The sequence below is a fragment of the Scyliorhinus canicula genome, chromosome 6 (assembly GCF_902713615.1).
Source record: "Scyliorhinus canicula chromosome 6, sScyCan1.1, whole genome shotgun sequence".
NCBI lineage: Eukaryota > Metazoa > Chordata > Chondrichthyes > Carcharhiniformes > Scyliorhinidae > Scyliorhinus > Scyliorhinus canicula.
In genome coordinates, this window is record NC_052151.1 from 79,072,087 (window position 1) to 79,096,550 (window position 24,464).

A 24,464-nucleotide genomic window follows, 5' to 3' on the forward strand; every position below is an offset into this window, starting at 1 on the left:
CTGACATACCTATAGAAAGCTTTTGGGTTTTCCTTGATCCTACCTGCCAAAGACTTCTCATGTCCCCTCCTTGCTCGTCTCAGCTCTCTCTTTAGATCCTTCCTCGCTTCCCTGTAACTATCAAGCGCCCCAACTGAAACTTCACGCCTCATCTTCACATAGGCCTCCTTCTTCCTCTTAACAAGAGATTCCACTTCTTTGGTAAACCACGGTTCCCTCGCTCTACCCTTCCCTGTCTGACTGGTACGTACTGATCAAGAACACGCAATAGCTGTTCCTTGAACAAGCTCCACATATCCAGTGTGCCCAACCCTTGCAGCCTACTTCTCCAACCGACACATCCTAAGTCATGTCTAATGGCATCATAATTGCCCTTCGCCCAGCTATAACTCTTGCCCTGCGGGGTATACTTATCCCTATCCATCACTAACGTAAAGGTCACTGAATTGTGGTCACTGTTTCCAAAGTGCTCTGAGCTGAGAGCCTGAATGCCAGTTCATCTGGAGTTCACCTTGTCACAGGCAGGCTCTGTTGTAAGACGATTAAAACCACTGTTTGCTTCTAACCATGTGTCGCATGAATTGATGGTCGCATCAGGAGGTGGGGATAAGATCAATTGACACGAATAGCCCCTTCTTTGTACTTTATGATTCTATTATCGGACGTGGAATATCAAGTGAACGGTGGTTGATTTGATGAGAATAGTGCACATTTGCAGAGTCCATCACTTTGCATAAACGCTGTGCAGGTTTCCCAGGTGATGTGCCATTTCTTTTTCCTCTTCTAGGACGATTCTAGTTAGCAACACATATATGAGGAAAAGTTAGGATGGTTTACTCGCTTTCCAGCGCCTGCAACTGAAGGGGGGGCTTGACAATAGCTTGGAAGGCAGCCCGGCTTCTGCTGTCAATCACCCTCCCAGGCGCGCGCGAGGAGAGGGACCCGAGCGCGGCGGCACTGGGCGCTCAGAGCACGTGACCGGCTGGGAGACAGTGCCGCCCGTGGCAGCTGGGCACGTGATGCAGTGCGCATTCGCGGCGGCGGTGGAGGCTTTGCTGCCAGCGACAATGTAGCAAAGCTGAGGAGATACAGTTTGTCTGTCTGTCAGTCAGGCGGCGGGAGGGGGGGGGATACAGAGTATGAGCTGCAAAGGAGCAGTGGATTCAGCAAATGAAAGGCAGAGCTCAACCATGCAATTCCCTTATTTAAAAAAAAACTCCCTGTCACATTCGCTGGAAGCACATCGGGAATAGCCAAGTGAAACACACACACATGCATGTGAGGTGAGTTGAAAGTTATTCACTTTTTTCGGGGAGTGGGGGCAGTGTTTCTCAGCAATAACACAAGCAGCAGTGAGCATTGTGACTGGATTGCTGGCGTTACACTCACTGTTCAAGGCACTGATTTGTGTTGTATCTGTCAGCCTGGTACTCACCGCTTGGTTTCCTGACTGTATACATTGAACGAACAATATGCAAAAATAATCGAATGCTTTTAAGTTTCTTTATCATCTTGTTTTGCTGGAGAATAAAAAAAAATGCAACCGATTCAAATCTTCCACTTCCCACCAAAATATGAAGACCTTGGTCTGACTTTTTAACTTTAAAGTACCGTGCCACAACGGGCATAAATGGGATATTGTTTGACCTTTTAATTTAGTGGCGAAATTGATGCTGTATTAATTGGCCCTGTTAGTATTCGAACACTTCAGTTTCAAGGTTTGTTTTATTTGTGCTGAGAAACCAAAGTCGATAGATTGATTTAACAATTTCAAGTGAGTTAATATATTTAATATTCATAAGGATTGAAATACAGTAGTGCTGCATTTTAGTGAAAAACTGTGTTAATGCAATTGAGCCCAGTACCTTTCTGAAACACTGAATTTTAAAGGACACACACACACACCCACACATATATATATATATGTATGCCCATGCAAAAAGCTCTTTTATTTTCAGATTTCCGATGCTTCAACGTCAATTAAAAAGAAATGAAAACAACACTTCACTTAAATATGCACTTGAAGGGGAAAAAAATGTACGAAAAATATCGTCAATTGCTGAAATTAGAATTATTTCCACCTCGCAACTTCTGCGATTTAAAAAAAAAAATCAACATCTAAGCGAATTGAGGGCAGTGGTTTTAAATCGAGACTTGGAAATCTGATGTAGATCGGAAGGAATTGGGACGATCTCTGAGTGGGGTTTTATGCAGGATTGGAAGAGGATGGCCAAGCTCTGAGCTTGTTGCAAGTTATGTACATAGTTCGGAGAAGGTATTGAAAAACATTGAGTCTGGAAATGACCACGACATGGATAAGAATTTCAACCGAATTGGGATGAGGTAGAGGCAAGAATGCAAACTGTGTTCGAGATGTGTAATTATGCATTGATACTTCGTACATCACTGTACTTGTGGGATTTGAAGTTTCCACTGTAGAACAAATAGTCTGATGAGCTAGAGAGGTATGAATATGGGGCCTAATTGTAAATGTATTAATAGGGTTGATTTGATCTTTTAATGTGTGTAAAATCTTTGCTGAATCACAATGTGATTTCGGAATAGCTGTCTGATTACAATTGTTATAGAATTGGTTACCGTGATGGCAGAATAGAGGATTTTGGAAGCTGGGTGTTGGAAAAACTGTTGAAAAGCAAGCTTGGGATAAGTTTGGTGATGAAATTGCAAGATAAAAATAGAGAGATGCTGACAGGGATGTTGAATTACAGTAGGCGAAAAGGGCTTCAAAAGAAGAGTGGCAGAGGGTGGAGGTATTTGGGCAGAGGGATAAAAGAACAGGTTAGAGTGAGATTTACATGACAGTCATGTTGCCATCATGTGTAACTGGCTGAGCTGTCTTAATGCGTGAAAGGTATCACTGTCAGTGAGCCACGTTTTGACCCAAATGTTCATGATGGGGAGGACATGGATTGAATTAAAGTAGTTATTTTTTTTTAAATATATATATGGGTGCCATTGACAAGGTCAGCATTTGTTGACATTCCCTAATTGGCCGTGAGAGTAGTTAAGTGTCAGCCATATTACTGTGGGTAAGGCAAGGACCAGATAAGCAGGATGGCAGATTTTTTTTTCCATAAAGGATATTAGTGAGCAAAATGGGTTTTATGACAATTTAGACATTACTGAGACTAGAGTTCATTTCTAGATTTTTAATTAATTGAATTTAAAATCCACTAGTTTCCATGATGGGCTTTGAACCAGTATCCCCAGAACATAAACCTGGGCCTCTGGAATATGGAATACACCTCCAGTAATATTAACAAAGGCCACTGCCCCCCTCATATTTGCCACCCCTTGTAAAAAAAATTTTAGCTGAAGTTTTATTTCTCAGCCCTGGTGAATCATATGCCCTGGGATGACTTTCATTCTGGAAAAATAATTTCTCCTGGACCACTGGAAGACAATTTATGCTGACTACTTATCCCTTTTGTGTGTTATGTGCAAAATTCATGTTTAAATCACTTGACAATCTTCAAGCCACTATCGAAACAAAATGGCCTACAAAGCAAATGAGTTGCTCCCTAGCTAATAATCAGTAACTTACGTTTTGGGAATCATAGCAATGAGTGTGTTGCTCCATGCGTGATGTAGCTTTTCTTCATCTGAGAAATAGGCTGGAGATAGACAAACATGTGACTGTCAAAAATAAATTAAATCTGAACCTGAATGCATTTTAATAAAAACATACAACTGCAGGTCTTTTATATTAATTGGCAACATGCCAATGTCATGTATTTATTCCATTTCTGTATATATTTAAATTCCAATGTAAATTTAACAAAAATGTTAAGATGTTTGCACGTTGCTGTTCATTGTAGAGCGTGATTTATAAACTGCTTAAGTATATTTCTCAGCACTTATGAATCATGCACCCTTGGATGACTATTTCATTCTCTGGCAGAAAATAGTCCTTCTGAATCATTTGAATACAGTTTATGCTGAGTATGTACTTGATATTTTCTGTTTGATATTTTCAACTTTTGTGTGCAAACCTTATGTTGAAATGACTTGGAGACTTTCAGTCTGCAATCTAAATGGAATGGTCTATGAAGTTAATTGTTTTCTGTGAAGCTGAATAGAACCTGGTGGTGAATATAAATGTTGGACAAATAGTGCTGGGAAGGTGAGGAATAGTCAGGATTGTAATTAAAAATCTAATGCTGTTCAAAGGATTAAAATGGAAAATATGTCTTCAGATGAAACAACAAATCGGTTGTGTTTTGTTATTTTGCATATAGCCTAAATTCTTACAGCACGTGTTGACGAGAGCAAGGAAGATGATCACATTCACCACAACACTGTAATACTAGGGAGATCAAATGTAGTTGTAGAGAACATGGCAAATTAGACATAGTACAGTTAGGGGGATAAATATCCTTCACAGTTCAACACCTTTGTTGAAAGAATGGGTTGCCTGCCCACTGCCATGCTTAAGAAGTTCTCCCTGGGCTGGAACAGAACTTGAGTAGGCAGGGAAAGATCCTATTGTTTTGGTTCTTTTTGGGAAAAAATAATTTTTATGGGACGTGGGCTTCGCTGCCAATGCCAGCATTTATTGCCCATCCCTAATTATCCTTGAGAAGGTGGTGGTGAACTGTCGTCTTGAATCGTGGCAGTCAATGTGGTGTAGGTACAGCCACAGTGCTCTAAGGGAGGGTGTACCAGAATTTTGACCCAGTGACTGTGAAGAAAGGGCAATATGTTTCCAAGTCAGGATGGTGAGTGGCTTGGAGGGAAACCTCCAGGTGATAGTGTTCCTATGTATCTTATGGTGAATGTAAGAAATTGGAATATATATTATATGTATCTGGTGCAGTAATGGTTCTAAAAGCCTGGGTTATATTGTGTATATATTTGATGCAGTAATCTTTTAAAAAAAAAAAATGCTTGTATAAAAGAAAGACTGACACTGTGTCTGCAGAAGGTGAAATGAAGTTGTCATAAACGTGTGGTCATCATTATTTCAATCCATGCTTATATTTACAAGGAGAGGCTTAATGGGTTTTTGTTATGATTTCTGGGGTGTAGATAATTAGAGACAGTGTTTAAACTTAAGCAATTTGTTCATGGGATTTGAGTGGAATGGGGATGATGTAATTAATGGGAGGAGATGGGGCTGAAGCAGTCAGTTTTGAGTTTAGTCAGTTTTGGCTGGGTGCTGAATAATAGCTTCTACAAAAGGCTGCCGGGTTAAACAGTAGTCTGACACAGACAAAAACGTGGAGGCTGTTTCCTGAAAGGATCGCTCGAGCAGTTTCTCAAAAAATATTTCTATTCGAAGATGGGCAAATAATCCTGTTTGCTAACTTTATTTAAAAGTGGTTTTTGACCTGTGCTGGGTTTGCTTTATTGGAGATAAAGAAGGTAGCAGTTAGGAGTTAGTTCTTCATTTTGTTGTTAACCGTTGTTTAACTGGTAATTGTAAGCTACATTTTGGTGCTGTTCAAGTAGTTTAATACAGTGCTAATAATAAAGTTTGTTTTAATATACCAAATCCCTATTTGGAGCGAAGTATCCTTTTATCACAGATTTACAAATGTTAAAGTTGATTGGGGTTCCTGTCTGTTTTCCTAGCAAATGCTGATGTCTGGGATCGTAATAAACTGCTACCCTTATACTTCTAGATGTTGGTGGATATGGGTTTGGAAGGTGTTGCCCAAGGAGCAGGAGCCTTTGGTGTGTTCCTGCTGTGCATCTTGTAGATGGTACACACGGCTGCTACTGGGTGTTGGTGGTGGAGATAGTAAATGTATGTGGAAGGGGTGCCAATGAAGTGGGCTGCTTTCACCTGTCACGCTTCTTGCATTGTTGGAGCTGCACTCATCCACACAAATGGGGAGTATTCCATTACACTCCTGACTTCCTTGTAAGTGGTGGACAGCCTTTGGAGAGTCAACAGTGTTACGAGCTGCTTATGACCTGCTTTTCTAGCCACAGTATTAATATGGATAGTCCAGTTCAGTTTCTAGTCAATGGTAACCCCCAGGATGTTGATTGTTGGGATTCAGTGATAGTAATGCCATTGAATATCGAGGGGTGATGATTTGATCCTCACTTGTTGGAGATGGCATTGCTGGTACTTGTGCAGTGTGAATGTTACTTGCCACTTGTCAGATAAACCTGGATATTGTTAGATCTTGCTGCATTCGTAGAAAGTGTCTGAGGAGTTGTGAATGGTGCTGACTGGTGGCGTAATGGTTAGCACTGCTGCCTCACGGTGCCGAGGTCCCAGGTTCGATCCTGGCTGTGAACAAAGAACAAAGAAAATTACAGCCCAGGTCCCAGGTTTGATCCTGGCCCTGGGTCACTCGTGTGGAATTTGCACATTCTCCCCGTGTTTCCGTGGGTTTCGCCCCCAGAACCGCACAAGATGTGCAGGGTAGGTGGATTGGCCACGCTAAATTGCCCCTTAATTGGAAAATGAATTGGGTACTCTAAATTTTTTTTTTAAAGTGAATGGTGCTGGACATTGATGATAGTGAACATCCCCACATTTGACCTTGTGTTTAAAGGAAGGTCATTGATTAAGTAGCATAAGATTGTTGGACCAAGGACACACCCTGAGGAACTCCTGAAGTCATGTTCTGAAATTAGATGACTGACCTCCAACAACCACAACCATCTTCCTTTGTGCTAGGAATGATTCCAACCGGTAGAGAGTTTCCCCCGATTCCCATTGACTCCAGTTTTACTAGGACTCCTTGACGCCACACTTGAGCAAATGCTGCCTTGATGTCAAGGGCAGTCACTCTCATCTGTTAGCCTCTAGCTGCTGTCGAGTAAAGAGTCAAGAGATCTGCTCATTTTCCCAAGCACCTTTATTTTTCTTAAGAGCATCACATCACATGCCTCAATGGCCACCTGTAGCCTCTTTACATATCAGTGCCAATTATTGGATCATATGAGACATCTAATTGGAATGTTTCTTAACCCATTCCTTAACATCATCTCACCTCTGGAGTTCAACTCCTTTGTCCATGTTTGAACCAAGGCTTTAATGAGGTCAGGAACTGTGTGGCCCTGGTGGAACCCAAACAAAGTGTCAGTGAGCAGGCTATTGCTAAGAAAGTGTCGCTTGATAGTACTATTGATGACCCCTTCCATCATTTTACTAATAATCTAGAGTAGACTGATGGGGCAATAATCGGCCAGGTTGGATTTGTCCTACTTTTTATTCACAGGACAAAGTTGGGCAATTTTCCAGATTGTCAGGCAGATGTCAGTGTTGTAGCTGTACTAGAACAGCTTGGCTCTTGGTGCGGCAAGTTCTGGAGCACAAGTCTTCATGACTATTGTTGGAATATTGTCAGGGCCCATAGCCTTTGCAGTATCCAGTGCCTTCAGCTGTTCCTTGATATCACGTTGGATAAATCAAATTGGCTGAAGACTGGCATCTGTGATGCTGGGGACCTCTCGAGGAGACCGAGATGGATCATCCACTCGGCATTTCTGGCTGAAGATTACTGCGAATGCTTCAGCCTAGTCTTTTGTACTGATGTGCAGGGCTCCTCCATCATTGAGGATGGGGAGACTTGTGGCGCTTCCTCCACCAGTGAGTTGTTTAATTGTCCTCCACCATTCGTGACTGAATGTGGCAGGATAGCAGAGCATAGATCTGATCCGTTGATTGTGGGATTGCTTAGCTCTGCCTATCACCTTGTTTCTCATGTTGCTTGACACGCGAGTCATCATGTATTGTAGCTTTACACCACATTTTTCGGTATGCCTGGTGTTGCTCCTGGCATGCCCTCCTTCACTCTTCTTTGAACAAGGGTTGATCCCCTGGCTTGGTGGTAATGGTAAAGTAGGGGATATGAGGTTACAGATTATGGCTGAGTACAATTCTGCTGCTACTGATGATCCGCAGCTCCTCATGGTTGCCCAATCTGTTCTGAATCTACCCCATTTAACACAATGTTGATGCCACACAATGAAGGGTATCCTTATTATGACGATGGGACTTCACCTCCACATGGACTGTGTGATCATCACTCCTACCGATACTGCCATGGATTGATGCATCTGCAGCAGGCAGGTTGGTTAGGATGAGGTCCAGTATGTTTTTCCCACTTGTTGGTTATCTCACCACCTGTTGCAGATGCAGTTGAGCAGCTATGTCCTTCAGGACTTGGCCATTAGTGGTGCTCCCGAACCACTCTTTGTGATGGGCACTGAAGTCTCCCACCTCAGTACATTGCCCTTGTCAATCTCTGTGCATCCTCTAAGTGGTGTCCAACATAGTGGAGTATTGATTCATGAGCTGATGGTGGATGGTACATGGTAATAAGCAGTTTTCCTCACCCATGTTTGACCTAAAGCCATGAGACCTCATGGGGTCCAGAGTTGATTTTGAGGACTCCCAGGGCAACTGCCTCCTGACTGTATACCACTGTGCCGCCACCTCTGCTGGGCCTCTCCTGCCGGTGGGAGGGGGCATATCCAGAGATGATGAAAGTGGTGTTTGGGACGTTATCTGTAAGGTATGATTCGTGAGTATGACTATGTCAGGTTGTTGCTTCACTAGATCATAGACCATAGAATTTACAGTGCAGAAGGAGGTCATTTGGCCTATCGAGTCTGCACCGACCCTTGGAAAGAGCACCCTACTTAACCCCACACTGCCACCTACCCCTGTAATCCAGTAACCCCACCAAACCTTTTTGGACACTAAGGGCAATCTAGCATGGCCAATCTACCTAACCTGCACATCTTTGGACTGTGGGTGGAAACCGGAGTACCCGGAGGAAACCCACGCAAACACGGGGAGGATGTGCAGACTCCGCACAGACAGTGACCCGAGCCGGGAATCGAACCTGGGACCCTGGAGCTGTGAAGCAACTATGCTAACCACTGTGCTGCCCCAGTCTGTGAGAAAGTTCTCCAAAATATTGGCGCAAATCCCCAGATGCCAGTGAGGAGGACTTTGCATGGTCGGAAGAGCTGGGTTTGCCACTGTCATTTCCAGTGCCTCGGGTGGAATCTGAATTTAGTAAAACTGGAAAGTAAAGTTAGTCACAGTTCAAGGGCAATTAGGGGAACAAATGCTGGTCTTGCCATTAACACCCAAATCCCATGAAACAACAAAGTTTGGGTGGCGGGGAGTGGGTTATAGGCTCCCTCAAAAACCATGCAGTAGGCTAAGAGTACACATCAACGAATAATGGGGGTCTATAAGAAAGGGACTGTAATAATCATAGAATCCCTAAGTGCAGAAGGAGGCCATTCATTCCATCGTGTCTGTGCCACCCTACCCAGATCCAATCCCATGCCCTTTCCTGCAACCCCACCCTAAGCATGACCAATCCACCTAACCTGCACATCTTTGGACTGTGGGAGGAAACCAAGGCAGACATGGGGAGAATGTGCAAACTCCACACAGACAGTTACCTGAGGTCGGAATCAAACATGGGTCCCTGGCGCTGAGACAGCAGTGCTGACCATTGTGCCTCCATGCCGTCCATAATCATGGGTAATCTTAATTTACAGATAGTAAATCTTGAGGTTGTGTTTATATAGAGCATTTGGGATAGTTTCTTATGTGTTCTGGAACCAATCAGGCAACAAGCAATCTTGGAGACAGGATTAATTCATGATATCATAGTACAGGGTCCTCTTGGGAGATGTTTATAGTCCACAAAGGACCACAGGCATTTTTCTGCATTAGAGAGAGACAGTTGTTAAATGTAGCCTTGGGGTTGGAGAGAGGTCTATTTTTGGAGGGGTTGTTCGCCAGCTTGCGGGAGTTAATGGAGGAATATGGGCTTTCGTATGCAGACAGATTTAGGTACCTTCAGGTGCGGAGCTGGGTTAAGCAGTTTTGTTTGGCCTTTCCGGTGGTTCAACATTGCTGGAGGCAGCATGGTGGCGCAGTGGGTAGCACTGCTGCCTCACGGCGCCGAGGTCCCAGGTTCGATCCTGGCTCTGAACAAAGAAAAAGAAAATTACAGCACAGGGACAGGCCCTTCGGCCCTCCCAGCCTGCGCCGATCCAGATCCTTTATCTAAACCTGTTGCCTATTTTCCAAGGTCTACTTCTCTCTGTTCCCCACCCGTTCATATATCTGTCCAGATGCATCTTAAATGATGCTATCGTACACGCCTCTACCACCTCCGCTGGCAAAGCATTCCAGGCACCCACCACCCTCTGCGTAAAAAACTTTCCACGCACATCTCCCTTAAACTTTTCCCCTCTCACCTTAAAATCGTGACCCCTTGTAATTGACACCCTCACTCTTGGAAAAAGCTTGTTGCTATCCACCCTGTCCATACCTCTCATAATTTTGTAGACCTCAATCAGGTCTCCCCTCAACCTCCGTCTTTCCAACAAAAACAATCCTAATCTACTCAACCTTTCTTCATAGCTAGCACCCTCCATACCAGGCAACATCCTGGTGAACCTCCTCTGCACCCTCTCTAAAGCATCCACATCCTTCTGGTAATGTGGCGACCAGAACTGCAGTATTTTAAATGTGGCCTAACCAAAGTCCAATATAACTGTAACATGACTTGCCGACTCTTGTACTCAATACCCCGTCAGATGAAGGCAAGCATGCTGTATGCCTTCTTGACCACTCTATCGACCTGCGTTGCCACCTTCAGGGTACAATGGACCTGAACACCCAGATTTCTCTGTACATCAATTTTCCCCAGGACTCTTCCATTGACCATATAGTCTGCTCTTGAGTTAGATCTTCCAAAATGCATCACCTCGTATTTGCCTGGATTGAACTCCATCTGCCATTTCTCTGCCCAACTCTCCAATCTATCTATATTTTGCTGTATTCTCTGACAGTCCGCCTCGCTATCTGCAACTCCAACAATCTTAGTATCATCGGCAAACTTGCTCATCAGACCACTTATACCGTTGTCCAGATCATTTATGTACATCACAAACAACAGTGGTCCGAGCACGGATCTCTGTGGAACACCACTAGTCACCTTTCTCCATTTTGAGACACTGCCTCCCACCACTACTCTCTGTCTCCTGTTGCCCAGCCAGTTCTTTATCCATCTAGCTAGTACACCCTGAACCCCATACGACTTCACTTTTTCCATCAACCTGCCGTGGGAAACTTTATCAAATGCTTTACTGAAGTCCATGTATATGACATCTACAGCCCTTCCCTCATCAATTAACTTTGTCACTTCCTCAAAGAATTCTATTAGGTTTGCAAGACATGACCTTCCCTGCACAAAACCATGCTGCCTATCATGGTGCTCTTAGTGCTCTTTGGGGGGGGTTTAAACTAATTCAGCAGGGGCATGGGAACCTGGATTGTAGTTTTGGGGTACGGGAGATTGAGAGTATAGAGGTCAGGAGCACAGATTTGACATCGCAGGAGGGTGCCAGTGTTCAGGTAGGTGGTTTGAAGTGTGTCTACTTCAATGCCAGGAGTATACGAAATAAGGTAGGGGAACTGGCAGCATGGATTGGTACCTGGGACTTCGACGTTGTGGCCATTTCAGAGACATGGATAGAGCAGGGACAGGAATGGTTGTTGCAGGTTCCGGGGTTTAGGTGTTTTAGTAAGCTCAGAGAAGGGGGCAAAAGAGGGGGAGGTGTGGCGCTGCTAGTCAAGGACAGTATTACAGTGGCGGAAAGGATGCTAGATGGGGACTCTTCTTCTGAGGTAGTATGGGCTGAGGTTAGAAACAGGAAAGGAGAGGTCACCCTGTTGGGAGTTTTCTATAGGCCACCTAATAGTTCTAGGGATGTAGAGGAAAAGATGATTCTGGAAAAGAGCGAAAGTAACAGGGTAGTTGTTATGGGAGACTTTAACTTTCCAAATATTGACTGGAAAAGATATAGTTCGAGTACATTAGATGGGTCGTTCTTTGTACAATGTGTGCAGGAGGGTTTCCTGACACAATATGTTGACAGGCCAACACGAGGCGAGGCCACATTGGATTTGGTTTTGGGTAATGAACCAGGCCAGGTGTTAGATCTGGAGGTAGGTGAGCACTTTGGAAACAGTGACCACAATTCGGTGACCTTTACGTTAGTGATGGAAAGGGATAAGTATACCCCGCAGGGCAAGAGTTATAGCTGGGGGAAGGGCAATTATGATGCCATTAGACATGACTTAGGATGTGTTGGTTGGAGAAGGAGGCTGCAAGGGTTGGGCACACTGGATATGTGGAGCTTGTTCAAGGAACAGCTATTGCATGTTCTTGATAAGTACGTACCAGTCAGGCAGGGAGGAAGGGGTCGAGCGAGGGAACCGTGGTTTACCAAAGAAGTGGAATCTCTTGTTAAGAGGAAGAAGGAGGCCTATGTGAAGATGAGGCGTGAAGTTTCAGTTGGGGCGCTTGATAGTTACAAGGAAGCGAGGAAGGATCTAAAGAGAGAGCTGAGACGAGCAAGGAGGGGACATGAGAAGTCTTTGGCAGGTAGGATCAAGGAAAACCCAAAAGCTTTCTATAGGTATGTCAGGAATAAAAGAATGACTAGGGTAAGAGTAGGGCCAGTCAAGGACAGTGGTGGGAAGTTGTGTGTGGAGGCTGAGGAGATAAGCGAGATACTAAATGAATACTTTTCGTCAGTATTCACTCAAGAAAAAGATAATATTGTGGAGGAGAATGCTGAGACCCAGGCTATTAGAATAGATGGCATTGAGGTGCGTAGGGAAGAAGTGTTGGCAATTCTGGACAAGGTGAAAATAGATAAGTCCCCGGGGCCGGATGGGATTTATCCTAGGATTCTCTGGGAAGCCAGGGAAGAGATTGCTGAGCCTTTGGCTTTGATTTTTAGGTTATCATTGGCTACAGGAATAGTGCCAGAGGACTGGAGGATAGCAAATGTGGTCCCTTTGTTCAAGAAGGGGAGTAGAGATAACCCCGGTAACTATAGGCCGGTGAGCCTAACGTCTGTGGTGGGTAAGGTCTTGAGAGAGGATTATAAAAGATACGATTTATAATCATCTAGATAGGAATAATATGATTAGGGATAGTCAGCATGGTTTTGTGAAGGGTAGGTCATCCCTCACAAACCTTATCGAGTTCTTTGAGAAGGTGACTGAACAGGTAGACGAGGGTAGAGCAGTTGATGTGGTGTATATGGATTTCAGTAAAGCGTTTGATAAGGTTCCCCACGGTCGGCTATTGCAGAAAATACGGAGGCTGGGGATTGAGGGTGATTTAGAGATATGGATCAGAAATTGGCTAGTTGAAAGAAGACAGAGAGTGGTAGTTGATGGGAAATGTTCAGAATGGAGTTCAGTTACGAGTGGCGTACCACAAGGATCTGTTCTGGGGCCGTTGCTGTTTGTCATTTTTATAAATGACCTAGAGGAGGGCGCAGAAGGATGGGTGAGTAAATTTGCAGACGACACTAAAGTCGGTGGAGTTGTAGACAGTGCGGAAGGATGTTTCAGGTTACAGAGGGAAATAGATAAGCTGCAGAGCTGGGCTGAGAGGTGGCAAATGGAGTTTAATGTGGAGAAGTGTGAGGTGATTCACTTTGGAAAGAATAACAGGAATGCGGAATATTTGGCTAATGGTAAAATTCTTGGTAGTGTGGATGAGCAGAGGGATCTCGGTGTCCATGTACATAGATCCCTGAAAGTTGCCACCCAGGTTGATAGGGTTGTGAAGAAGGCCTATGGTGTGTTGGCCTTTATTGGCAGAGGGATTGAGTTCCGGAGCCATGAGGTCATGTTGCAGTTGTACAAAACTCTAGTACGGCCGCATTTGGAGTATTGCGTACAGTTCTGGTCGCCTCATTATAGGAAGGACGTGGAAGCTTTGGAACGGGTGCAGAGGAGATTTACCAGGATGTTGCCTGGTATGGAGGGAAAATCTTATGAGGAAAGGCTGATGGACTTGAGGTTGTTTTCGTTAGAGAGAAGAAGGTTAAGAGGTGACTTAATAGAGGCATACAAAATGATCAGAGGGTTAGATAGGGTGGACAGCGAGAGCCTTCTCCCGCGGATGGAGGTGGCTAGCACGAGGGGACATAGCCTTAAATTGAGGGGTAATAGATATAGGACAGAGATCAAAGGTGGGTTTTTTACGCAAAGAGTGGTTAGACCGTGGAATGCCCTACCTGCAACAGTAGTGAACTCGCCAACATTGAGGGCATTAAAAAATTTATTGGATAAGCATATGGATGATAAGGGCATAGTGTCGGTTAGATAGCCTTTAGTTTTTTTTCCATGTCGGTGCAACATCGAGGGCCGAAGGGCCTGTACTGCGCTGTATCGTTCTATGTTCTATGTTCTATCACTGATAAGTCTATTTTCATAGACTTCATCAGTTTTGAATCGCCTCGATCTTGTGTAAGCTTCCTTTTTCATCTTAGCTACTCTCACAATTCCACCCGTCATTCATGGTTCCCTAATCTTGCCATTTCTATCTCTCATTTTCACAGGAACATGTCTGTCCTGCACTCTAATCAACCTTTCCTTAAAAGACTCCCACATTTCAAATGTGGATTTACCCTTAAACAGCTGCTCCCAATCCACATTCCCGAGCTCGTGCCGAATTTTGTTATAGTTGGCCTTTCCCCAATTTAGCACTCTTCCTTTAGGACCACTCTCGTCTTTGTCCATGAGTATTCTAAAACTTATGGAATTGTGATCGCTATTCCCAAAGTAATCTCCGACTGGAACGTCAACCACCTGGCCGGGATCATTCCCCAATACCAGGTCCAGTATGGCCACTTCCCGAGTTGGACTGTTTACCTCTTGCTCTAAAAACTCTCCTGGATGCTCCTTACAATTTCTGCTCCATCTATGCAGCACGGTAGCATTGTGGATAGCACAATTGCTTCACAGCTCCAGGGTCCCAGGTTCAATTCCGGCTCGGGTCACTGTCTGTGCGGAGTCTGCACATCCTCCCCGTGTGTGCGTGGGTTTCCTCCGGGTGCTCCGGTTTCCTCCCACAGCCCAAAGATGTGCAGGTTAGGTGGATTGGCCATGATAAATTGTCCGTAGTGTCCAAAATTGCCCTTAGTGTTGGGTGGGGTTACTGGGTTATGGGGATAGGGTGGAGGTGTTGACCTTGAGTAGGATGCTCTTTCCAAGAGCCGGTGCATTCTCGATGGGCCGAATGGCCTCCTTCTGCACTGTAAATTCTATGAAGAACACTACATGAGTCCCATTCAATGTTGGGGAAGTTAAAATCTCCCATCACAACCGCCCTATTGCTCCTACATTGTTTTATAATCTGTCTACATATTTGTCCCTCTACTTCACGCTCGCTTTTGGGAGGCCTATAGTAAAGTTCCAATATTGTTACTGCACCCTTCCTATTTCTTAGCTCTATCCATATTGCCTCAGTGCTCGAATCCTCCATCGTGCCTCCTTAATCACAGCTGTGATATCATCTCTGACCAGTAATGCAACTCCTCCACCCCTTTTACCTCCCTCTCTATCCATCCTGAAGCATCTATACCCTGGGATATTTTGTTGCCAGTCTTGCCCATCCCTCAACTAAGTCTCAGTAATAGTCAATAACATCATATTCCCAGGTACTAATCCAAACCCAAGTTCATCTGCCTTACCTGCTACATTTCTCACATTAAAACAAATGCACCTCAGACCACCTGTCCCTTTGCGATCATCATCTCTTCCCTGTCTACTCTTCCCCTTAGTCACATTTGAGTTTATTATCCAATACCTTACTGGCTTTAATTGCTGCTTCTTTACTGACCTCTAACTTCCTAATCTGGTCTCTATCTCCCTGCCACATTAGTTTAAAACCTCCCCAACAGTGTTAGCAAAAGCACCCCCGAGGACATTGGTTCCAGTCCTGCCCAGGTGTAGACCATCCGATTTGTATTGGTCCCACCGCCCCCAGAACCGGTTCCAATGTCCCGAAAATCAGAACCCCTCCCTCCTGCACCATCTCTCGAGCCCCGTATTCATTCTGACTATTCTTAAGTTTCTACTCTGACTATTTTGTGGCATTGGTAGCAATCCTGAGATTTTTAACTTATCTTCTAACTCCCTAAATTCTGATTGTAGGCTCTGGGTCACTGTCCGTGTGGAGTTTGCACATTCTCCCTGTGTTTGTGTGGGTTTCGCCCCCACAACCGAAAGATGTGCATGGTAGATGGATTGGCCACGCTAAATTGCCCCTTAATTGGAAAAACTAATTGGGTACTCAAAATTTATATTTACATTTAAAAAAAAACCAAACAAAACCTTGTTGGAACGGATTTTATCCTGCGCAGGATTGGTGGAGGGTAGTACCCGTGTATAGCGGGGAGGAGTTGGGTACGGTTGAGGGGTCAAAGGCGAAAATGGCTGGAGGAGTTGGAGCTGATTCTAGAGGAAGGGGTGTAGTGTAAGGTGTTGAGGATGAATGTGTAGAGGATTGGCTAGCTAACAGGAAACAGTCAGGATAAATGGGCAATCTTCAGGTTGTCAAATTGCAACTAGTAGGATGCCACAATGCTCGGTCTCAACAAAAAATCTATATATGCGGAGGTTGTGCCTCCTTTTTGAATTGCTGCTGGTCAGCAGTGTAGGCTAAACACAAGAAGCAAACTAGCAAACAAATGTGAAGCATGCTAATAGAAAGAAGGTTTGAAAAATAAGTGGATCTAAAAATGACTAGCGGAGTGGTGTCAACAATGTACTTAACAGTTGTAGCAATAATTCTCTACTTTTATACTTCATCCCCTTTCCAGTAAAGATTACCATTCAATTTACCTTCCTTATTACTTACTGTACTTGCATGCTATACTTTTGTGATTACAAACACACCCAGATTCCGTTGTACAGCATTCTGCAGTATCCTTCCATTTAAATAATATAAATAATATTCTGGTTTTCTATTCTTCCTGCCAGAGTGGACAGCCTTCTGTTTTCCCAGATTATTTGTCCAGGTGATTGTTCACTTTGTCCCAGATCATCATTTCTGAAAGTTTTTCATCACCAAGGTAAAGCTGACTGACCTGTGGTTGCAGGACTTATTTTCATTTTATTCACCAAAGGGATCTGGGCTTCGCTGGCTAAGCCAGTCTGTTGTGTTTACACCCCCCCCCCCCCCCCCCCCCCCCCCCCCCAACCTCAAATTGCCATTGAGAAGCTGGTGGCAAGCTGCCTTCCTGAGCTACTGCATTCCACTGGTGTAGGTACACCTACAGTGCCACTAGTGCTGGAGTTCCAGGATTTTGACCCACTGACAGTGAAGGAACGGCAACATATTTCCAAGTCAGGATGGTGAGTGACTTGGAGGAGATTTTGCACGTGCCAGTGTTCCTTCTCTCTGCTGCCCTTGTCCTCGGTGGTAGAGGTCACGGGATTGGGAGGTGCTGTAGGAAGCAGCTTGATGAGATGCTGCAGCACATCATGACTGCTACTACTGTGTATTGGTGATGGAGAGATTGAATGTTTGTGGATTGGATGACAATCAAGTAGGCTATCTTGTCCTGGATGTTGTCAAGCTTCTTGAGTGTTGTTGGAACTACACATCCAGGCAAGGGAAGAGTATTCCATCACACTCTTGACTTGTGCCTTGTAGAATGCGGGCAGTATTTGGAGACATCCTTTTGGAACAAGTGTGTAACGTTTGCAGTTCTCTGGGCCAACACTGTATCAAAGAAGGATTGGCACATAATGTCCATTGCTTCTAATTTCTAACCATAACTTCCATCAGTATCCCTGGATGCATCTGATCTAGCACTGGTAATTCATCAATTTAAGTACAGTCAATCTTTCTATCAATCTTTAGTCCAGCCATTGTCTCAATTGCATCCTCTTTCACTATGACATTTGCAGCAGCATTTTGTTTGGCAAAGCCAGATGCAAAATATCCTTTCTTTTTTGAAATAATTTTTATTGAAAAATTTTGAATTTGTACAACAATAACGCACCATAGTTAAATACCAAAAATAACAATAATATTAACAATCATAAACATTCGCCCCACCTCCATGAACAACACAGCATTTTAACAACAACGCAAATTAACACAATATAAAGTTACAGAATAGACACTACAATAAGGAACCCCCCCCCCCCCCTCCCCCCGGTTGCTGCTGCTATTGACCAAGTTACCTATCTTTGAGCCAGGAAGTCCAGAAAAGGCTGCCATCATTTATAGAACCCTTGTATTGATCCTCTCAGGACAAATTTGACCCTTTCCAATTTTATAAATCTCGCCATGTCACTGATCCAGGTCTCCACACTTGGGGGCCTTGCATCCTTCCACTGTAGCAGAATCCTTCGTCGGGCTACTTGGGACGCAAAGGCCTCTTTCGCCTCCTGCACTCCCGGCTCTACCGCAACTCCAAAAATCGCGAGTCCCCACCCTGGTGTGACCCTGGATCCAACCACCCTCGATACCGTCCCCGCCACCCCCTTCCAGAATTCTTCCAGTGCTGGGCATGCCCAGAACATATGGGCGTGGTTCGCTGGACTCCCCGAACATCTGGTGCACCTGTCCTCACCCCCAAAGAACCTACTCATCCTAGTCCCGGACATGTGGGCCCGATGCAGCACCTTAAATTGGATGAGACTAAGCCTCGCACATGAGGAGGAAGAGTTGACTCTCTCCAAGGCATCCGCCCAAGTCCCGTCCTCTATCTGCTCCCCAAGTTCCTCCTCCCATTTAGCCTTCAGCTCCTCCACTGACGACTCCTCCACCTCCTGCATTACCTTATAGATGTCAGACACCTTCCCCCCTCCGACCCACACCCCCGAAAGCACTCTGTCCATCGTCCCCCGCGACGGCAGCAGAGGGAATCCCTCTACCTGTCGCCTGGCAAACGCCTTTACCTGCAAGTATCTGAACATGTTCCCTTGGGGAAGGCCAAATTTATCTTCCAGTTCCCCCAGGCCCGCAAACCTCCCGCCAATAAACAGGTCCCTCAATTTGCTGATGCCCGCCCTTTGCCACCCCCTAAATCCCCCATCCTTGTTCCCCGGGATGAACTGATGGTTTGCCACCCAGTGGAGCCTCCATCGAGCCCCCTGTTTCCCCCCGATGCCGTCAGATGCAAAATATTCTGTTAGTACTTCAGCCATGTCTCTGCCTCAATGCTTAAATCCCCTTTTTGGGTCCTAGTCAGCAGCATTATTACTTTTGCCAACTTTTCAACGATTTATGTACTAATCAACGACTTTTGGATTTCATTTTATTTTAGCTGACAATCTCATGCTCTCTCTTTTCATTTACTTATTTTATTTTTAATTTAGAGTGCCCATTTTATTACCAATTAAGGGCGAATCCACCCTCTCTGCACATCTTTGGGTTGTGGGGGTGAAACCCATGCAGACACTGGGAGAATATGTAAACTCCACACGGACAGTGGGCTAAGATTGAACCCTGGTCCTCGGGACTGTGAGGCAATCGTGCTGCCCTTATCATACTCTCTCTTTGCTTCACTTTTTTCACTTCCTAAACTTTCTACATTCAGCCGGTTTTCATTTCTATTATCAACCTGACATCTGTCATATGTACCTTTGTGCTTTTGTACGTTACTCTTATCATTTTGTTTTGTCATCCAGAAAGCTCTGGCATTGTCAGCCCTATCTTTCCCCTTTGTAGGAATGTAACCTAGTTGTACCTGAAATTATTCCTCTTTGAAAGTGGGATTCTTGATGTGACCAAATGACAGATATACAGTTCTCCAAATATTTTATTTATTTTTTTAAATAGAAATTTAGAGTATCCAATTATTTTTTTTCCAATTAGGGGGCAATTTAAGATGGCCAATCCACCCACACCTTTTGGGTTGTGGGGGTGAGACCCACGCAGACACGGGGAGAATGTGCAAACTCCACACGGACAGTGACCCAGGGCCGGGATCGAACCTGGGACCCTGGCGGTGTTAGGCAGAAGTGCTAGCCACTGCCCCACCATGCCGTCCAAATTCGCAGAATATTTACTTTTCTAATTTCAAAGGACTCTTAAAGCAAGGTTATGTATTTACTTATGCACATTTAGCTGGCTTTTCACCTGACCAATTTGTGTGCATCCAAGCTCTTGACTGTAAATATTGTTTTCGTTTGATTGTACATGTAAGAAGTGGTCATAGCATTTGTTGGTAGCAATGAACAGCGACTGCCTCACTAAACCTCAAATGGGTTATCCTGACAATATAATTTCCTTAAGTACTTGGGTATCAGGATCTTTGTCTTCCAACTTCAAATCTGGAATACTGGAGATTGGTGTTGGGAAGAGTTTGGTACGTTTGTTCATATGTCACTTACAAGGCTAGCATTTGTTCTCATCCCTAGTTTCCTTAAAAGTGTGTCTTGCTTGGTCGTTTCAGTGGCAGTTAAAAGCCAAACACCTTTCTGTGGGTCTGGAGTCATATGTAGGTCACTTAAGGATGGCAGATTTCCTTCCCTGAAGGACATTAGTGCAATTAAAGCAATTTGCCTGAGGCTCTGGATTACCAGCCCAGTGAGTTTACCACTATGTCGTCATCTCCATTTCCATTTTCCACCCCTCGAGATGCTGTTTATTAGATTTATATCTTCGTGTCATGATCCCTTTCGTTGCATGGTCATTAATATTGGATGAAAGTCTAGGGTATTTCAAAAGATCTTCTGCATCGAAAAATTGCTTGGGCCATCCTGAGCTTTCTAAGAAGGCTTTCAAAGCTTTCAACGTTGACAGCACAAGCTGGGAAACTGATTAGTAACGTGCCACATTGGCTCCCCAGCATAACATAGACCTCCAAAAAAGTTATTTTGAGAGCGAACAAGAGCAAAGTGAGAAGGCTTCAGAAATTCAAACTATACAGTCTTTACCCCTGGCCCTGTGAATTATACCTGCACCATCTGCTGTGAGGAAAGGACTGTTCTAAGGTTGAGCTCCTCAGTGCAATTACAATATGCCAAAGTAACTGAACTACTTTGATCAAGACTGGTTATGATCTGATGAGCTTTAATTAGAACTGAGTGAGACCAATTTGGATTTGATTTATTGTCACGTGTACCGAGGTACAGTGAAAAGTATTGTTTGGCGCGCAGTCCAGACAGATCGTTCCATACATGAAAAAACAATAGGACATACATAATATAAATACATAGACACAGGCATTGGATGAGCATACAGAGTGTAGAACTACTCAAAATCGAGAAGATTTGTGAAGAGATCAGTTTCATCCATAAAAAGATCCTTCAGGAGTCTGGTAACAGTGTGGAAGAAGCTGTTTTTGAACCCGTTGACTTTTGTATCACCCTGTCCAATGGAAGAAGTTAGAAGAGAGAATAACCTGGGTGGGAAAGGTCTTTGATTATGCTGTCCACTTTCCCAAGGCAGCGGGAGGTGCAGACCAAGTCAATGGATGGGAGGTGGGTTTGCATGATGGACTGGGCGGTGTTCACAACTCTCTGTAATTTCTTACCGTCCTGGGCCGAGTATTTGTCATACCAGGCTGTGATGCAGCTAGATGGCATGCTTCCTATGGTGCATCCGTAAAAGTTGGTAAGAATCAATGTGGACATGTCAAATTTCCTTTGTTTCCTGAGGAAGTATTGGCACTGTTGTGCATTCTTTGTTGTAGTGTTGACGTGGGTGGACTGACAGATTGTTGATGATGTGCTCACCTAGGAATTTGAAGTTGACAACCATCTCCACCTTGGCACTATTGATGTGAACAATACTTTGCTTTCTGACGTCAATGACCTACTCATTTTCTGATGTTGAGGGAGAGATTGTTGTCATTACACCACTCCACTGGGTTCTCTATCTCCCTCCTGTACTCTGACTCATCATTGTTTAAGTCCAACACACTACGGGCGTGTCATCAGCAAACCTGGAGATGGAATTGGAACCAGATTTTGCCCCACGGTCATGTGTGTATAGGGAGTATAATAGAGGCCTAAGTACGTAGTCTTGCCAGTCCTTGGTATTGAGGACTATCGTGGAGGAGGTGTTGTTATTTATTCTCACTAATTGTGGTCTATGGGTCTGGAATTCGAGGATCTAGTTGCAGCAGGAGGAGCCAAGTCCCAGGTTTTTGAGTTTTGTTATGAGCTTGGCTGGTATTATGGTGTTGAAGGCAGAGCTGTAGTCAATGAATAGGAGTCTGATGTAGGAGTCCTTTTTGTCGAGATGCTCCAGGGATGAGTGTAGGGCCAGGCACATGGCGTTTGCTGTGGACCGGTTGTGGTGGTACCGAACCTGCAGCGTATCAAGGCATTCTGGGAGTATGTAGTTGATGTGTCTCATGACCAACCTCTTGAAGCACTTCATAATAATAGGTATCAAGGCCACCAGATGGTAGTCGTTGAGGCACGTTGCCTGGTTCTTCTTTGTCACCAGTATGATGGTGGTCTTCATGAAGCAGGTGGGGACCTCGGAACGGAGTAGGGACAGGTTGAAGATGTCCGTGCAGGATCTGAGTGCACAACCAGGGACTCTATCAGGACCCATTGCTTTCCGAGGGTTCACTTTCAAGAAGGCTGATCTGACTTTGTAAGCTGTGACAGTAGGTATAGGCGTGTCCGAGGCTGCTGGGGCAGTTGCCGATGGTTTCCTACTTGAACTGAGCATAGAATGCATTGGGTTCAATGAGGAAGGGTGCGCTGCTGCCGGAGATTCTACTCATTGTCATGACTTGTTCAACCATCTGGAAATTTAGATGTCATATTTTAACCAGATGACTTTAAAGTGTTATTTCTGTGTTTACAAATCATTGTTGATATGCAGATCATAATCAATTATATGGATTGTTGAGATTATTCACGTTGTCACAGACAAATGTATGTGTTGTTGCTGTCCATGATGAACATACTTTAGCGTTGAGGTGTGTGTATTTTCTTACCCTCGGAATTATGTTCCAATTCAAATAACTCCAGCAGCAAGCTTTTATATACATACAATTAGGAGTAGGCCATTTGGCCCATCAAGCCTGTTCTGTAATTCAGGTAGATCATGTGTGACCTTATTGTGGCCTCGATTCCACATTCCGGCTACCTCTGATAACCTTAGATTCTTGATTAACAAAATAGTCCGTCAATTTACCTCTGTCTTAAAAATATTCATTGAGCCTTACCTCCACCACTCTCTGGGGAAGAGTGTTCTTTGAGAGTCTTAAAATAAAGTTATCTATTATCCCATGCTTTTAGTTGAAGCAAAGTTCTTGTTAGCAGAAGATTATCAGTAAGTTGTGAGGCTTTCAGTAGTTGAAATTCCAGGAGGTTGGTTCTCAGATGAACTTGAATTTGAAACTGGTCCTTCTCCCATGTTCAAAATAGCGCTGTTCATTACTTGGCTATTTAATTAACAGCAGCTAGCTCATTAGCTTTTCGATGAAGGCAACAAATGTGGCCGACACACCCATATGATCAGTTCCAAATCTTTCCAAATAAGGTGATTATGCATCCTGTGTGATGACTTTAACACCATGAGACAGTTAGTGTCTGTGTCTGAATAACTCATTGAATTTGAAACTACCCTTTTGAATCGGTTTTAGGAAAGCATTGGGGCAACATCAGTCTGGAAAATTTCTTTTGTGCTCTACTTGGGGGCAGGGGAGTGTGTTAATCCACAAGGGAATCAGGACATTCTCGACAATCTTTTTTTTTGTAGCCTTTTAAAAAAATATATATAAAATACTGACTGAGTTCATAATATATTGGGACATGATACCTTGAGCAAGCTGATTTTAGAACAAACATTATAGATCGTGATCTTTCTTGCCCTTACAGTGTCATCTTAATAACAAACATTTTCCTGAGCATTTGCTTTTGATTTGCAATACTGGAGTTGTTATAGAATTTTTTACAATGAAACTAACTTGTGTAATGGGAAGAGACTAACGCGAGTATATACATGATTGTGTATAATATGGAAAATAATGAAAGATATTAGCATTGTTTTATTGTCTGACTACTAAATTTATATTTGCATTGCATTCATATAAATATTGCACAAATTGTGATGGTCGAATTCAGTGGTGGGCAACCTACGACCCTGGGCCACATAGAACCATGGAATGCCGACTGTGCAGGAGGAGGCTTTGCCAATGCTGAATCCCCCACAATCAACATGCTGGAGGTTACCATTGATCAGAAACTAAACTGGATGAGCCGTATTAATACTGTGGCTATCAGGGCAGGTCAAAGGCTAGGAATCCTACGGCGAGTAATTCACCTCCTGACCCCCCAAAGCTTGTCTGTCATCTACAAGGCACAAATTAGGTGTGTAATGGAATACTCTCCACTTGCCTGGATGAGTGCAGCTCCAACAACACTCGAGAAGCATCGAGTACATTGAGTGCAAGTTTAACTTGCCTGGTTCCTTAGGCAGCACCTTCCAAAACTACGGCCCTACCACCTAGAAGGTCAAGTGCAGCAGATACCTGGGAACCCAGCACCTGGTAGTTCTCCTCCAAGTCACTCACCACCCTGACTTGGAAATATATCCTTCACTGTCGCTGGGTCAAAATCTTGGAACTCCCTCCCTAACAGCACAGTGGGTGTACCTACACCTCAATGACTAGCAGTTCAAGAAGGCAGCTTACCGTGACCTTCTGAA

General features: G+C 44.2%; 1 protein-coding gene across 1 annotated transcript in view; it reads left to right on the plus strand.

The window, feature by feature from the left end:
• Positions 1-1,043: 1,043 nt before the first annotated feature.
• Positions 1,044-24,464, plus strand: part of gpr63 (G protein-coupled receptor 63) — a 148,800-nt gene continuing 125,379 nt past the window's right edge. The window contains exon 1 of the mRNA XM_038799551.1: positions 1,044-1,283. The gene's annotated coding sequence lies outside the window, so the exon portion shown is untranslated. The remainder of the gene's footprint in view (positions 1,284-24,464) is intronic.